The sequence below is a fragment of the Mus musculus genome, chromosome 2, assembly GCF_000001635.26.
Source record: "Mus musculus strain C57BL/6J chromosome 2, GRCm38.p6 C57BL/6J".
Lineage (NCBI taxonomy): Eukaryota > Metazoa > Chordata > Mammalia > Rodentia > Muridae > Mus > Mus musculus.
The window spans coordinates 17,058,632-17,076,207 of NC_000068.7; positions in this window are offsets into that span (position 1 = coordinate 17,058,632).

Genomic DNA, 17,576 nt, shown 5'->3' on the forward strand with positions numbered 1-17,576 from the left:
TAAGGGAAGTCAAAAAGAGTAGGGGTGGTAATATGACTCACAGGAAAGTCCTAATTTCACTTTTAGGGAGGTGGGAACCTTGGAAGACTGTGAAGAGATAAGAATTTGCTCTGGTCTTAAGGGTAAAAGAATGTTTTTGTTGCTATGTATGGACCATATCCATATATAGAGGAAATCAGAAGAGAAGTTGGTAAGCAAAATGAAAGGTCTTAATAATGGTGACAGCAGTCTTAAGGGGTCAGTTTTGGGAAATTAATTTGAAGGTGAATCCAACAGGAATGGGAAGAGAAGTCAGAGATGACCTAAGTTCATTTTGACCAGAACATTTATAAAATGTTTTTATATATTATAGAAGGAACAAGTTTAGATGTTAGAAGTCCAGATTTAACTTTTGAACTTGTTACACTACACGAAAGTATCTCCTTGGACATTCAAAATTCAAGTCAGGAATATCTATTATATTTTGAACATATCGGAAAAGTGGCTGTATTTGAAGCCATGTGATCGAGGTGTATTAGCAGCTCAGCAGTAGGGTGCTCTCTGACATGTGTTAGGTTCTAGGTTCTACCTCTAGTGCTATAGAGTAAATAAATAAGTTAACACAGTAGTCTGTGATAACTCACTCAAGACTGTCCTCCGGGCAGACAATTGACTGCAGAGATAGAGATAAGACTGTGTCTGTGATATGATATGGAGTCTCGCCAGCAAGGACACACACACAGGACACACACGGGTTCTTCTGCAGCATAGCTTTAATGCATCTCAAGACAAAGATCATTAGCTTCTGGGGGAGGAGGCTTAGAACACAGGAGACTCGGTCCTTAAATAGACCACAAGAGGGGTTGGAGACGTATTTCACCCTGACTGACTGCTCACTATCAGCCCAGATGACGCCAGATGATGCCAGATGATGCCACGGGACAGGCAGGGCACAAGGAATGGAAAAATACCCCAGCACATACGCAGACTATTTGTTTACCAGTTAGAACACCAGATATCAGCGCCATCTTGTAATGGCGATTGCAAGGGTGGCTCCTCACATCTCCCCCTTTTCTTTTATTTAAAAGGCAACAAGCCACCCAGTACTGAGAGTGGAGATAGAGGTCAAACCCCCAGTGTGCAAAAATAGAGGCATGACACAAAACCTTCTCCCAGGCTAGTCACCCGGAGGGGTCTTGGTCCGCTTCCGTGTCGTTTTTCCTGGGGGAAGGACACTTGGACACTCAACCTTCATATAAGATGACATGTCTCCCTAGAATAGGCTCATTTTATGCCGCAGAGCCTTTCTACTGCAGTGCTTAGCCGTGCAACTCTCTCGGGCTGCTGAAGCTCACTCACTCTATCCCATGCAATGAGACTAGCCTCGTGGGGTGCAAGAGCTGAACGGCCATCGACCTATTGCTTAAGTATAGATAACCATATATCAGGGGAGGCACCATGTTCTAATGCTGCAAGTGCTTGGGCTATCACCATCTTGTCCCTTTTTGTTTGGGCTTTAAGTTTACAGACCATCCAGAGCAAAAGCAATGATCCACCGCATAGGATCACGGTAAACAAGCCTACCCTCACCCACTCCTTAAAGTAGGAAAATGCAGAGGAAATCCAGGTGGAGAAGCCCTTCGTCAGGTCGAAAGGTCGAGACACGTAGAATTCACTTGTAGAATAGCAACTCTCAATTCTCGAAGCATTTGCTCAAATTCCATGGTCCAATTCTGTAACATATAACGAGACAAAGTTTTTGACAAATTTGCTGCTCTTGTAGAATTTTCAAACTGAACAGAAGTAACACAATGGCCAGGCATCTTGTATTCACAGCCCAATTGAGCCAACTGCCAAAGAATATTCACTTGTTCTTGGACTAGGTCGATGCGTTGATTTATCAACATCAACCCTCCTTGTATCTGTGAGTTGGCTGTGGCCTGTTTATCTAAGGCCGTTGTGACTGTCATAGAAAGTTCGTTAATAGTTTGTATTGTTTGAACAGGAGTAGATAGAGCAAGTGCCGAGGCCGTGACAGAGGCTGCAACCGCTGCTGTGACCACCAATCCAACTATAATAGCAGAAATACCAAAATCTCTTTTCCCTCGAAACAAAGTCAAGCTATTAGGGGCATCTACAGGAACAGGAACAAATCTAGGCATGTGGGTAACAAAAGCAAAAGTATATTTATTGGCATCCCAGTATAGAGCATAAAAACATTTTTCTTGTGAGCAATCTATCTCTATCTGATTCTCATTTAAGCTTTTGTTACTTACCACCCACAAAAACAGGGGCCATACACCTACCGGGGTGGCGGTAAAATTTACCTCTTTCTGTTTCTTATACCTAACATTGGAGGTGGTCCATTTTAAAGAATTTGGACTCTGCTTATCAGACCGACCGGTCTTCAAGGTACCTTTCCAATCAAAGGTCAATTCTCCTTTCTCACTAGAACCTCCTCCAATCATTGCCATGGGGGCGAGATCATGATCAAAAGGGTTAGTATTAGTTTAAAGGGGCTCCATAGTACTAAAATTATATCCAGCAAAAGTATCATTATACTCTCTACTAATATATGGGGAAAAGGAAAAATATTTCTCTACTGCCCAAGTATATTTTTTAGCTTGGCAACCTGTCCAAGGTAACATTACATCTTCCATGGACCTTTCCTTGCAAAAGGGTGCCATTCTTGGTTGTGAAGACAGCTTATTTCTAGATCTTCCACCTTTTCGGCTGGGCCACCATCCTCTTATAACTATGGTATCAGCCTTTATATCAGTCGTTACGCCCCAAGAGCTCTTTCTTAACCAGGCTGCTGATTGATAATGCAAGGATATACATTGGCTCTTATCTTGTAATGAGAAAATTAACATAAAGCACAGGCTTCCCTGTAGGAAGAAGGTTCTATTTTCTAATAAAGCCTGAATCTGTTCATCTAAGGGTAAATAAGCAAGTCCCAGTTCTTTATCTGTAGTGAAAAAGCATGGAAATATTTGTGCATTATGCATAAACTGGCATAGGAAGAGGGAAAGTTGACATAATTCCCCATCTTAACTCTCCAGATATACTAGGAACCAGAATGTCCAGCATGAGGAGTATGATCCATCAATGTCTTGGGATCTTGTTCCTGTGACTCATTGTCCAAGAGCTGGATCCTTCGAGTGAGGCGCTCCGGAATCCAAAAGGGATTATCTTCCTCCTGTGGAAAAACACATATAGCTCCCCTGGATCTTATTAAAATAGGATGCGGGCCATATCATTTATTATCAAGGACATTCTTCCACTTGACCATTTCATTGAGTGATTGAGGCCATTGTCTGTGCCTTTCACCTGGTGATCTCCCAGCATTATCCAATTTTAAGAAATTAAGAGTAAATATTATAAGGGATAGAGCCATCTTTGGCGTCATAGCCTTTATCCCCCCTTTTTGTTTAATTAAATAGGACTTGAGAGTGCGATGGGCACGTTCTACAATGCCTTGTCCTTGAGGATTATAAGGAAGGCCAGTCAGATGAGTCACATTCATCTGATGGCAAAACTGTCATGAATGTTTTTGACTAACAAGAACAGAACATTTGTTTCTAGGGTGGCTATTCAGCCCAATCATATATACTATTTAGATTTACAAAATAAACAGCTAGGACTTATCTGTTTAGTTTTTCTTGCCAGTGGCTAACTTCAGCTTAGGAATTTTTCCCTTGAATAGGAGCCAGGTGATGATGCATGTGTTCTAATATGTTGAATATAAAAGGGGTGCTCACGCATCAAAATACAATCTTGTATTTTCATCAAAAGTTTAGATACTGAACTGTTAGTCAGTTTTAATATAACATAAATAGTGACTAATTACCTTTCAATTGTTTCTCTTGAAGAGAGATTGTAACTAGAATGCTTGAAAAATCATTATAGTCACTTGTGTATAATTTATTTATTAATCAGAAATTAGAGAAAGTCTTTAAGTTGTCTCTACAAATAACTATCTTTTAAAAACCAAATAAATATAAGAATCCTGAGTTTGTATCTTTTCAGGAGCTATCTGTAATCTTTATTAGTTAAAGTTTTATGTAAACCTCTATAACACAAAAGCAAATCCTGGGGGTCACTTTCAGGCAACCCAGGACAAGTTCTTAACTGCCCAAAAACAATTTTCTTAAAGAAACAGTATTTTTTCTTATAAGTTGCATAAGCAATTGTAAGCTCTGAGATATAATATTAACTATTAATATACAACTTAAAGTTTGATTGTTCAACATTTTTAAACACCATCTTCAGCACACAATTTAATTATCTGTGCTGAAACAGGATAAGCATGTGATTTAATTTACATATACTTTTTTCCCATAGAAGGGTTGTTTTTAAATACAGTAAATGGGATGTAAGCATGCATGAAGATACAAAGGCATGCATAAGCAGTTTTTAACTTATCTTACGATGAGTATCAATTTTATTTAAAATGATGGTATGTAATAGGTCAAATATCAATATTCTGCAATAACCAATTGCTGTTTGGAACAAGGAATTCTTAATTCTTAATTAGCACCACAGCAGCCTTATAATAGGATGTTAAAACTTTGAGGTGAAGAAGGATGATTTTACATTAATGTTTATTTTTGCCAAAAAAATAGCTGTGGACACATTTAATAAAAATAACTAGAATATGTAACTAATATTTGATTACCACTACTTACAATTGATACTAATAGATTACAGAAGTTTCTTCTACTTTCTGTTAAAGCCTTTTTGGTTCTCACCAGTTAATTGGAATCTCACTTGAAAGCACCTAACAAAGGCTTAGATCCTCCTGTGGCGAGTTTAAGGTGAGGTCTTAGCCAATTAACATATCCTGTAAGCTTTTGGAAATAAAATTTTGAAGTAAATTTGTACCAATTTTCCAGTATGACTGAAACCCTAATTATTAAAAAAGATATTGCCTCTGAATCTTATGAAGCAACAACTATTCTCTAGAACTTTAAACTTCCCTTTAGAGACATTAGCTAATAAAATACTTTTCACTTAGGAAACAATATATACTGAAAGATTTAAACCTTTTGCTTCTTGTATTGAAGCTGATAATAAAATTTTTTTTACATATTGTTAAGCTATGTTAGCCATACCTAGGGGCAAAAACCTTTAATGGTCACCAGTTCACTAGAAGTAAATTCTTAAGTGCCACATAAGCCCCGCTGAGGCTGCTCCTCTCTGAGCTCAGCCTTAACCCAAACGCAAACTTTTCTCAATCTGAACACTCTGCCAGAGTCTTGGCTCAAAGAATATCCCTATGTTGAAGTATCCTTAAAGACCTGTTTTCTTGTGTTTGTTCATGTTGTTTAGAAAGACTCTAACCTTGAGTTCCCAGATTTAAGCTAACTTTCTGTTACAAGCAAAAGGCTGCCTGCCCCTTTAAGAGCTCCATTTGTAATCGGCTCTCAGCAAGCTTTTTCAGCTGTACTTGACTCCCAGCCACAGTGCAGCTAATTTATCAGCTTGTACTTGTGCAAATTGAAACTGCTTTTTAAGACAAGTTTTAACCATTTATATTTTTCAACAGGAAACATAGAACAATAACCATTCAAACAACATAACAAAAACAAACACGAATTGACAGACATATAGACAATTTGTTTTGGTGCACCAAAAACAGACAATAGACAGACAGAGAATAGAACTTGGTGTCTCAAAGGGACACAGATATTTTAACCAGAGCTAAGAAAATCTCCATAGGAGGCAGAGAGAAAACAGGACGTCTCCCATTTTTCTTCTGTTCCCCAGGAGCACTCTGAAATAGCTTATTTTCACTTTCTCTCTCTCTCTCTCTCTCTCTCTCTCTCTCTCTCTCTCTCTCTCTCTCTCTCTCTCTCTCTCTCCCTCTCTCTTTTTAAAGATCCCAAACAGGGGACAACTGCTTTTCTAAAACTCATCCTCTCTCTCTCATATTCAGACTCTAACTTCCTTATCTCCTTCTTCTGGGAATACTGCCAGAGAATGAGAGGAGGTACAGTGACCCTGAGACTTATCTTCAAACCTTTAATGAAAGCTGCCTCTTTAGTCAAAGTCTTCGAGAGGAGGGTAAATTAACTTAATTTTAATTTTTATCCTTTGTATCTTTATAATTTATATTATCTTTTGTATCTTTATATTTTATATTATCTTTTGTTTTTCTCTTTTTTCCTTTTCTAAACTCTCCCCTTTTCTAACTTCCGGGGAGGTCCTTTTTCCCTTAGACATGTCTTTTTTTTTTTCTTTTTATGAGCTCCTTATCTCTCGCACCGTTCAGTTTCTGGCATGCTGTCTTGAACCTCTTCTAACGTTTCTTGTCCCTCAACCACTGCAGGTTGGCAGGTCTCATCTTCCAAGCAATTCTTTATTAATTTCCAAATTGCCTTAGTGCCTAGGCGTAAATCTCCTTCCTCAAATTTTCTACCTAGGTCTCTTCCTAACTTGTTCCACGAGGCTGTGGTCAGGGAACCTGAGCAAGCATACCATGGAGCAACACGGTCAATCTCTTTGACAAAATTTTGTAGAGTGCATGTGGCTATCTTGAGGTCTCTCTGCTTAAGGACAATTTGCAGTGTGTTTACAATTGACTGTGAGGACCCCATTGCGCCTGCGGTTTATCTACATCCGACTTAAGGCACACTGAAGCAGAAGTGAAAGTAACTGCCAGGCTCCGCTTCAAAAGCAAAAGTCCGTCCCTGAAGCAAAAGTCTGTTCTCAAAACAGAAGCTTGCTCCCAAAACAGAAGCCTGCTCCCGGAGCAGAAGTGAAAGTAAGCTGCCACGCTCTGCTCTCTTATCTATGAGAGACTGACTGAGCTTATTAGTGCTGCCGTTTATTTACGTAGGACTGACCGCACCTCAAGGTCACACTATCCACAATAAACACAATAAAATACCAGGAGAAAGAAAACAAATGGCAGGGTTACAAAAACCAAAACTTCTACCAACCCGTCCTACAGTGCTTCTAGATTGAGACCAAAGTTAAAGGGAACAACAGGCTCACGGTTAAGCATGTCTCTCTGAACTTTCCACTGCAGTTCTGGACCCGCCCCGTTTCCGGGGGACCTCCTCCATGCCGGCAATGTTGTAGAATTCCCGGGATCTTCGGCACCAGATGTTTCTGTAATATGATATGGAGTCTCGCCAGCAAGGACACACACACAGGACACACATGGGTTCTTCTGCAGCATAGCTTTAATGCATCTCGAGAGAAAGATCATTAGCTTCTGGGGGAGGAGGCTTAGAACACAGGAGACTTGGTCCTTAAATAGACCACAAGAGGGGTTGGAGACCTATTTCACCCTGACTGGCTGCTCACTATCTCCTGACCACTATCATCAGCCCAGATGACGCCAGATGATGCCAGATGACGCCACGAGACAGGCAGGGCACAAGGAATAGAAAAATACCCCAGCACATATGTAGACTATTTGTTTACCAGTTAGAACACCGGATATCAGCACCATCTTGTAATGGCGATTGCAAGGGCGGCTCCTCACATAAGACTTCTAAATTTGGCTTTGCTTATTTTCTGATTTTTTTTTTTGGTTGTTGTTGTTATTTGGGGTTTTGTTTGTTTGTTTTCTATGAAAAGATCGTGAAAGTAACAGTTATGGGAAAATGCCTATAGACTCCCCAGGAGTCACTAGAAAGAAATGTCCTTGTAAGCCATGGTGACTCTTCATAGAAAAATAGTGTTGACATGCCTTAGTAATCAAGATTCATCTTGTCCACTAAAGCACTCTGGAAACTGATTTGGAGTGTGTGGTCACAACCCAGTCACATTGACTACTGGAGTCTTGCTTTCCTTTTTATAAAGTATAGGAACACTCTATGCCCTTTTTTCCAGGCCTTTGATTCTGACAGAATGCAAGAGGAAATATTATCATTGTTAGAGTAGGAAGCTCAGTGTATACCTGACAACTTGGACAAGATCTACAAACTCACACTAACTCCTGCCGGATTCTGTCTTCAATCTTAATGCTTCACTAGCATTGCTGTTCCCAAGCACATCATGGTTAAGAAAAATGGGGAAAAAATGAAGAAGATAAATGTGTTTTCATGGTTTAATGTCCCAACTAATGTAATCATATCTTCCAGATTCCTTCCAGTCTCCTGGATTTCATGATCTCCCCTAAGAGCAGGCATGTTGTGATCACTGGGCATGCAGAATCTAAGTCCCTAGTCAGCACTGAAGAAATTCTAGAAAACAGATTTTTTACTTTAAAATTAAGAGGTCAAAGAATTCAGAAGGAAAATTGAGGCAGGTTACAAAGACAACGGAGATCTTCCTTCTGAGCCCAGTGGAGGCTGCTAAGGGCTCCAGAGTGCTCTCCATGCCACAGGACCTCGGAATCACCTCAGGATCACAGGTGAGTGGAACGCCACACCAGATTCAAGAATTGCGGAGGGTCTTGTGCCAGAAGGAACAGGGATGGAGGAACCCCTCCGGCCAGAGGCTTGGATCCATTTAGGTCGGGGCCAGCCTCACTATCTTCTGCTTGAATCCGGCTGAGGGTGTCTAGAGTACCAGAGGACTCTCCAAGACTCAGGACCCCTAGCACACCCAGGACCTCCTGATCACCTGAAAGCATGTGGGCAATAGAAGCAACAGAGCTTCTTGGTCAGGGTCCTCTTGGGCCTTCATCCTCAGCCAGGAGGCAGAGCTGAGACCCAGGCCCCTGGGCACATTCCTTGCCAGAGGAGAGTCGGCCTACAGGGAGGGATCTGACCCCAGGACTCAGGAGGTGGATCAGAGCTCCAGACTGCTGGACACCTACCCTGCAAGAGGAAAGCTTGCCTGCAGAGAGTGCTCTGACAACCGGAACTCAGGTGAGAGTTGGACTCCCAGGACTGCTGACAGAGGCTAACAGAATCACAAGCTCCAACCAGAGATAGCTTGAACATTTCCAGAGGACAAAAGGCAAACGTAAGGATCTTTCTAACAGAAATCAAGAACACTGGGCATCATTAGAACCCAGTATGACTACCACAACAAGTCCTGGATATCCCAACACACACGACAAGCAAGATGCAGATTTAAAATCATATATCTTGATAGTGGTAGAATATTTAAAGAAGGGCATGAATAACCCACTTAAAGAAATACAGGAGAACAGTGCTACAGAGGTAGAAGCCCTTAAAGAAGAAGCACAAAAATCCGTCAAGGAATTACAGGAGAACACTGCTAAACAGATAGCAGTCCTTAAAGAACTACAGGCAAACACTGCTAAACAGGTAGAAGAAACACAAAAATCCCTTAAAGAATTGCAGGAAAACACAACCAAACAGACAATGGAATTGAACAAAACTATCCAAGATCTACAAATGGAAGTAGAAACAATGAAGAAAACACAAAGGGAGACAACTCTGGAGATAGAAACCCTAGGAAAGATATCAGGAACCATAGATGTGAGCATCAGCAACAGAATACAAGAGATAGAAGAGAGAATCTCAGGTGTAGAAGATTCCATAGGGAACATGGACACAACTATCAAAGAAAATGCAAAATGCAAAAAGATCCTAATTCAAAAATCAAGGAAATCCAGGACACAATGAGAAGACCAAGCCTATGGATAACAGGAGTAGATGAGAATGAAGATTTTCAACTTAAAGGGCCAGCAAATATCTTCAACAAAGTAATAGAAGAAAACTTCCCATACCTAAAGAAAGAGATAGATGCTCATGAAGTACAAGAAGCTAACAGAACTGCAATTTGACTGGACCAGAAAAGAAATTCCTCCTGACACATAATAATCAGAACAACAAATGCACTAAATAAAGACAGAATATTAAAAGCTGTAAGGGGAAAAGGTCAAGTAACATATAAAAGCAGGCCTATCAGAGTTACTCCAGACTTCTCTCCAGAGACTATGAAAGCCAGAAGATCCTGGACAGATGTTATACAGACCCCAAGAGAACACAAATGCCAGCCCCAGGCTACTATACCCAGCAAAACTCTCAATTACCGTAGATGGAGAAACCAAAGTATTACATGACAAAACCAAATTCACACAAAATCTTTCCAAAAATCCAGCCCTTCATAGGATAATAAAGGGAAAACACCAACACAATGATAGAAACTACACCCTAAAAAAAGCAAGAAAGTAATCCTTTAACGAAACTAAAAGAATACAACCACAAGAACAGATTCCCAATTTTAACAACAAAAATGACAGGAAGCAACAATAACTTTTCTTTGATGTCTCATAACATCCATGGAATCAATTGCCCAATAAAAAGACATAGACTAACAGACTGGCTACACAAACAGGACCCAACATTTTTTTTTGCTTACAGGAAACACACCTCAGGGATAAAGACAGACACTACCTCAGAATAAAAGGCTGGAAAACAATTTACCAAGCAAATGGTCCAAAGAAACAACCTGGAGTAGCCATTCTAATATTGAATAAAATTGACTTCCAACACAAAGATATCAAAAAAGACAAGGAGGGGCACTTCATACTCATCAAAGAAAGGACCCTGATATAGCTATCTCTTGTGAGACTATGCCTGGGCCTAGCAAACACAGAAGTGGATGCTCACAGTCAGCTATTGGATGGATCACAGGGCCCCCAATGGAGGAGCTAGAGAAAGTACCAAGCAGCTAAAGTAATCTGCAACCCTGTAGGTGGAAAAACAATATGAACTAACCAGTACCCCCCGGAGCTTGTCTCTCTAGCTGCATATGTATCAGAAGATGGCCTAGTCGGCCATCAGTGGAAAGAGAGGCCCATTGGTCATGCAAACTTTATATGCCTCAGTACAGGGGAGCACCAAAACCAAGAATTGGGAGTGGGTAGGTAGGGGAGTTGGGGGAAGGGTATGGGGAACTTTTGGGATAGCACTGGGAATGTAAATGAAGAATATACCTAATAAAAATCCTATTATTTAAAAATTAAATAAATAAACTATACTTTACATAATGGAAAGATAAAAAAAAAAGTTAAAATCTACCAAGATGAACTCTCAATTCTAAATATCTATGCTCCAAATGCAAGGGCAGCCACATTCATTGAAGAAACTAGTAAAACCCAAAGCACACAATAATAGTGGGAGATATCAACACCCCACTCTCACCAATGGACAGATACTGGAAACTGAAACTAAACAGAGACACATGGACACTAACAGAAGTTATGAAACAAATGGATTTAACAGATATCTACAAAACATTTTATCCTAAAACAAAAGGATATACCTTCTTCTCAGTACCTCATGGTACCTCCTCCAAAATTGACCAGATAATTGGTCACTAAACAGGCCTCAAAAGATACAAAAATATTGAAATTATCCCATGCACCCTATCAGATCACCAAAGACTAAGGCTGATCTTCACTAACAGCATAAATAATAGAAAGCCAACATTAATATGGAAAATGAACAACACTCTACTCAATGATACCTTGGACAAGAAAGAAATAAAGAAAGAAATTAAAGACTTTTTAGAGTTTAATGAAAATGGAGCCACAACATACACAAATTTAAGGGACACAATGAAAGCAGTTGTAAGAATAAAATTTATAGCCCTGAGTGTCTCCAAAAAGAAACTAGAGAGAGCATACACTAAGAGTATGACAGCAACCTAGAAGCTCTAGAATGAAAGGAAGCAAATTCACCCAAGAGGAGTAGACAACAGAAATAATCAAACTTAGGGCAGAAATCAACCAAGTGGAAACAAAAAGAACTAAACAAAGAATCAACCAAACCAGGAGCTGGTTCTTTGAGAAAATCAACAAGATAAATAAACCCTTAGCCAGACTAACTAGAGGGCACAGGGACATTATCCTAATTAACAAAATCAGAAATGAAAAAGGAGACATAACAACAGATCCTGAGGAAATCTAAAACATCATCACATACTGCTACAAAAGGCTATACTCAACAAAACTGGAAACCCTGGATGAAATGAACAATTTTTTAGACAGATACCAGTTACCAAAGTTAAATCAGGATCAGATTAATGATCTAAACAGTCCCATTTCCCCTAAAGAAATACAAGCAGTCATTAATAGTCTCCCAACCAAAAAAAAAAAAAAGCCCAGGACCAGATGGGTTTAGTGCAGACTTCTAACAGACCTTCAAAGAACACCTAATTCCAACTAATCTCAAACTATTCCACAAAATAGAAACAGAAGGTACTCTACCCAATTCATTCTATGAAGCTACAATTACTCTGATACCTAAACCACACAAAGATCCAACAAAAACAGAGAACTTCAGACCAATTTCCCTTATGAATATCAATGCAAAAATACTCAATAAAATCCTTGCAAAAGGAATCCAAGAACACATCAAAACAATCATCCATCATGACCAAGTAGACTTCATCCCAGGGATGCACGGATCGTTTAATATACGGAAATCCATCAACATAATCCACTATATAAACAAACTCAAAGACAAAAACCACATGATCATCTCATTAGATGCTGAAAAAGCATTTGACAAAATCCAACACCCCTTCATGATAAAAGTCAAGGAGAGATCAGGAGTTCAAGGCCCATACCTAAGTGTAATAAAAGCAATATACAGCAAACCAGTAGCCAACATCAAACTAAGTGGAGAGAAGCTAGAAGAAATCCCACTAAAATCAGGGACTAGACAAGGCTGCCCACTTTCTCCCTACCTATTCAATATAGTAACTGAATTCCTAGCCAGAGCAATTTGACAACAAAAGGAGATCAAGGGAATACAAATTGGAAAGGAAGAAGTCAAAATATCACTTTTTACAGATGATATGATAGTATATATAAGTGACCCTAAAAATTCCACCAGAGAACTACTAAACCTGATAAACAGCTTGAGTGCAGTAGCTGGATATAAAATTAACTCTAACAAGTCAATGGCCTTTCACTATAAAACAGATAAACAGAATGAGAAATAAATTAGGGAAACAATCCCTACACAATAGTCAAAAATAATATAAAATACCTTGGTGTGACTCTAACTAAGGAAGTGAAAGATCTGTATGACAAGAACTTCAAGTATCTAAAGAAAGAAATTGAAGAAAATCTCAAAAGATGGAAAGATCTCCCATGCTCATGGATTGGCAGGAATAATATAATAAAAATGGCTATCCTGCCCAAAGCAATCTACAGATTCAATGCAATCCCCATCAAAATTCCAACTCAAATCTTCACTGAATTAGAAAGGGTAATTTGCAAATTCATCTGGAATAAAAAAAAAAAAACCTAGGATAGCAAAAACTATTCACAACAATAAAAGAACCTCTAGGGGAATCACCATGCCTGAGTTCAAGCTGTACTACAAAGAACTTGTGATAAAAAAAGCTGCATGGTACTTGTACAGCTACAGACAGGTAGAACAATGAAATACAATTGAAGACCCAGAAATGCAACCACACATCTATGGTCACCTGATCTTTGACAAGGGAGCTAAAACCTTCCAATGGAAAAAAGACAGCATTTTCAACAAATGGTGCTGGCACAACTGGCGAGTATCATGAAGAAGACTGCGAATTGATCCATTCTTATCTCCTTGTACAAGCTCACGTCTAAGTGGATTAAAGAACTTCACTTAAAACCAGAGACACTGAAATTTATAGAGGAGAAAGTGGAGAAAACCCTCAAAGATAGGGTCACAGGGGGAAAATTCCTAGAGAGAACAGCAATGGCCTGTGTTGTAAGAACAAGAATCAACAAATGGGACCTCATAAAATTGCATAGCTTTTGTATGGCAAAAGATACTGTCAAACATTTTTTCTGGTGCTTCTCAGCCATTAGGTATTCCACAGGTGAGAATTGTTTGTTTAGTTCTGAGTGCCATTTTTTAATGGGATTATTTGATTTTCTGGAGTCCACCTTCTTGAGTTCTTTATATATATATCAGATATTAGTCCCCTATCTGATTTAGGATTGGTAAAGATCCTTTCCCAATCTGTTTGTGGCCTTTTTCTCTTATTGACCATGTCTTTTGCCTTATAGAAGCTTTGCAATTTTATGAGGTCCCATATGTCAATTCTCGATCTTACTGTACAAGCCATTGTGGTTCTATTCAGGAATTTTTTTCCCCTGTGCCCATATCTTCGAGGGTTTTCCCCACTTCTTCCTCCATAAGTTTAAGTGTGTCTGGTTCTATGTGGAGGTCCATGATCCACTTAGACTTGACCTTGGTACAAGGAGATAAGAATGGATCAATTCGAATTCTTCTACATGATAACTGCCAGTTGTGCCAGCACCATTTGTTGAAAATGCTGTCTTTTTTCCACTGGATGGTTTGAGCTCCCTTGTGAAAAAATGTTCAACATCCTTAATCATCAGGGAAATGCAAATCAAAACAACCCTGAGATTCCACCTCGTACCAGTCAGAATGGCTAAGATCAAAAATTCAGGTGACAGCAGATGCTGGCGAGGATGTGGAGAAAGAGGAACACTCCTCCATTGTTGGTGGGATTGCAAGCTTGTACAACCACTCTGGAAATCAGTCTGGTGGTTCCTCAGAAAATTAAACAGTACTACCAGAGGATCCCGCAATACCTCTCCTGGGCATATACCCAGAAGATGTTCCAACTTGTAATAAGGACACATGCTCCACTATGTTCATAGCGGCCTTATTTATAATAGCCAGAAGCTGGAAAGAACCCAGATGCCCCTCAACAGAGGAATGGATACAGAAAATGTGGTACATTTACACAATGGAGTACTACTCAGCTATTAAAAACAATGAATTTATGAAAATATTAGGCAAATGGATGGACCTGGAGGGTATCATCCTGAGTGAGGTAACCCAATCACAAAAGAACTCACATGATATGTACTCACTGATAAATGGATATTAGCCCAGAAACTTAGAATACTCAAGACATAATTTGCAAAGCACATGAAACTCAAGAAGAACAAAGACCAAAGTGTGGACACCTAGCCCCTTCTTAGTTTTCGGAACAAAACAACCATGGAAGGAGTTACAGAGACAAAGTTTGGAGGTGAGATGAAAACATGGACCATCTAGAGCCTGCTGCAACCAGGGATCCATCCCATAATCAGCCTCCAAACACAGACACTATTGCATATGCCAGCAAGATTTTGATTGAAAGGACCCTGATATAGCTGTCTCTTGTGAAACTATGCCAGTGCCTGGCAAAAACAGAAGTGTATGCTCACAGTCAGCTATTAGATGGAACACAGGGCCCCCAGTGGAGGAGCTAGAGAAAGTACCCAAGGAGCTAAAGGGGTCTGCAACCCTATAGGTGGAACAACAATATGAACTAACCAGTACCTCTAGAGCTCATGTCTCTAGTTGCATATGTAGCAGAAAATAGCCTAGTTGGCCATCATTGGTAAGAGAGGCCCCTTGGTCTTGCAAACTTTATATGCCCCAGTACAGGGGAATGCCAGGGCCAAGAAGTGGGAGTGGGTGGGTAGGGAAGCAGATCAGGGGGCTGTATAGAAAACTTTCAGGATAGCATTTGAAGTGTATATAAAGAAAATATCTAATAAATAAAAAAATTAGAAAATAAAAATAAAGGTTAAAAAAAAAGATACTGTCAATAAGACAAAAAGTCCACCAACAGATTGGGAAAGAATTTTTACCAATCCTAAATCTTATAGGGGACTAATATCCAATATATACAAAGAGCTCAAGAAGCTGAACTCCAGAAATTCAAATAACCCCATTAAAATGGGGTACAGAACTAAACAAAGAATTCTTAACCGAGGAATATTGAAGGGCTGAGAAGCACTTGAAAAAATGTTCAACACCCTTAATCATCAGGGAAATGCAAATCAAAACAACCCTGAGATTCCACCTCGCACCAGTCAGAATGGCTAGGATCAAAAATTCAGGTGACAGGAGTTGCTGGAGAGGATGTGGAGAAGAGGAACACTCCTCCATTCCTGGGGGAATTGCAAGCTTGTACAACACTCTGGAAATCAGTCTGGCGGTTCCTCAGAAAACTGGACATAGTACTCTCGGTAGATCCAACAATACTTCTAGCCATATACCCAGAAGATGTTCCAACTGGTAATAAGGACACATGCTCCACTATGTTCATATCAGCCCTATTTATAAAAGCCAGAAGTTGGAAGGAATCCAGATGTCCCTCAACAGAGGAATGGATACAGAAAATGTGGTACATTTACACCATGGATTACTACTCAGCTTTTACAAACAATAAATTCATGAAATTCTTGGGCAAATGGATGTATTTGGAGGATATCATCCTGAGTGACGTAACCCAATCACAAAACAAGTCACTTGATATGCACTCACTGATAAGTGGATATTATCCTAGAAACCTAGAATACCCAAGATACAACTTCTAAAACACAAGAAAATCAAGAAGGAAGACCTACTGGTGGATACTTCATTCCTCCCTAGAATAGGGAATAAAATATCCATGGAAGGAGTGCAGAGACAAAGTTTGGAGCTAAGATGAAAGGATGGACCATCCAGAGACTGCCCCACCCAGGGGTCCATCCCATAATCAGCCACCAAACACAGACACTATTATATATACCAGCAAGATTTTGCTGAAAGGACCCTGATATAGCTGTCTTCTGTAAGGCTTTGTCAGTGCCTGGCAAATACAAAAGTGGATGCTCACAGCCATCTATAGGATGGAACACAGGGCCCCCAATGGAGAAGCCAGAGAAAGTACCCAAGAGCTGAAGGGGTCTGCAATGCTATAGGTGGAACAACAATATGAACTAATCAGTACCCCCAGAACTCATGTCTCTAGCTGCATATGTAGCAGAAGATGGCCTAGTTGGCCATCATTGTGAAGAGAGGCCCCTTGGTCTTGCAAACTTTATATGCCCCAGTACAGGGGAAAGCCATGGCCAAGAAGTGGGAGTGAGTGGGTAGGGGAACAGGGTGGGGGGAGGGTATAGGGAACTTTTGGTGTAGTATTTGAAATGTAAATTAAGAAAATAACCAAAAAAAAAAAAGAGAAAAAAGAAGACAATGGTTAAATTAAAGAACCATGAAGAGGAAAGAAGCTGGTTGCTCTGGAGTATGATATTTTATAGCCTGAGAGTCAATAGATTTGACAAAAATTCACTACAAATATTTTCTACAAAGGGACACTCACTTTTATTGAAGATCTTTCAAATAAGAATGATGGATCATGCTTAAGACCTAGGGTATCTGACATATGAGTTTACCCTCCCTTCTCAGGCTGTAAACCTACACCTTCCTGAGACTCTCACAGATAAGATTATGGATGCTGTCTACAGTAAAAGAAGCATAGGATGTAACTTCCTTGTGACATGTGTGGGTAAGAATTTCTTTAATGTTTATCACCTCTGTTTTCATATTCTCAGGTTCAATTTCTACACAACTTTTACCTTACCAACCACCCTACCATCTCTTTTTCCAAATGAAAAGGAAGGCTCATAGAAACTATCTTAACATGGTACCTTTGGAAGCCATTCAACTTGTGTATGTCATTATTGTTGGATGGTTGAACATTCCGCATTCACATTCATGTAGTGCCGTTCTTTTCCTGAGTATAACTTCTTCTGTCTTCCTTAACACCTGTACCTAAATGCACACTAAAACTTTTTCTTAACAAACTTTAACTTTTTTCTTAATAATTTTATTTTCTTATATTTCATTTGTTCTATTTTATAAAACAAT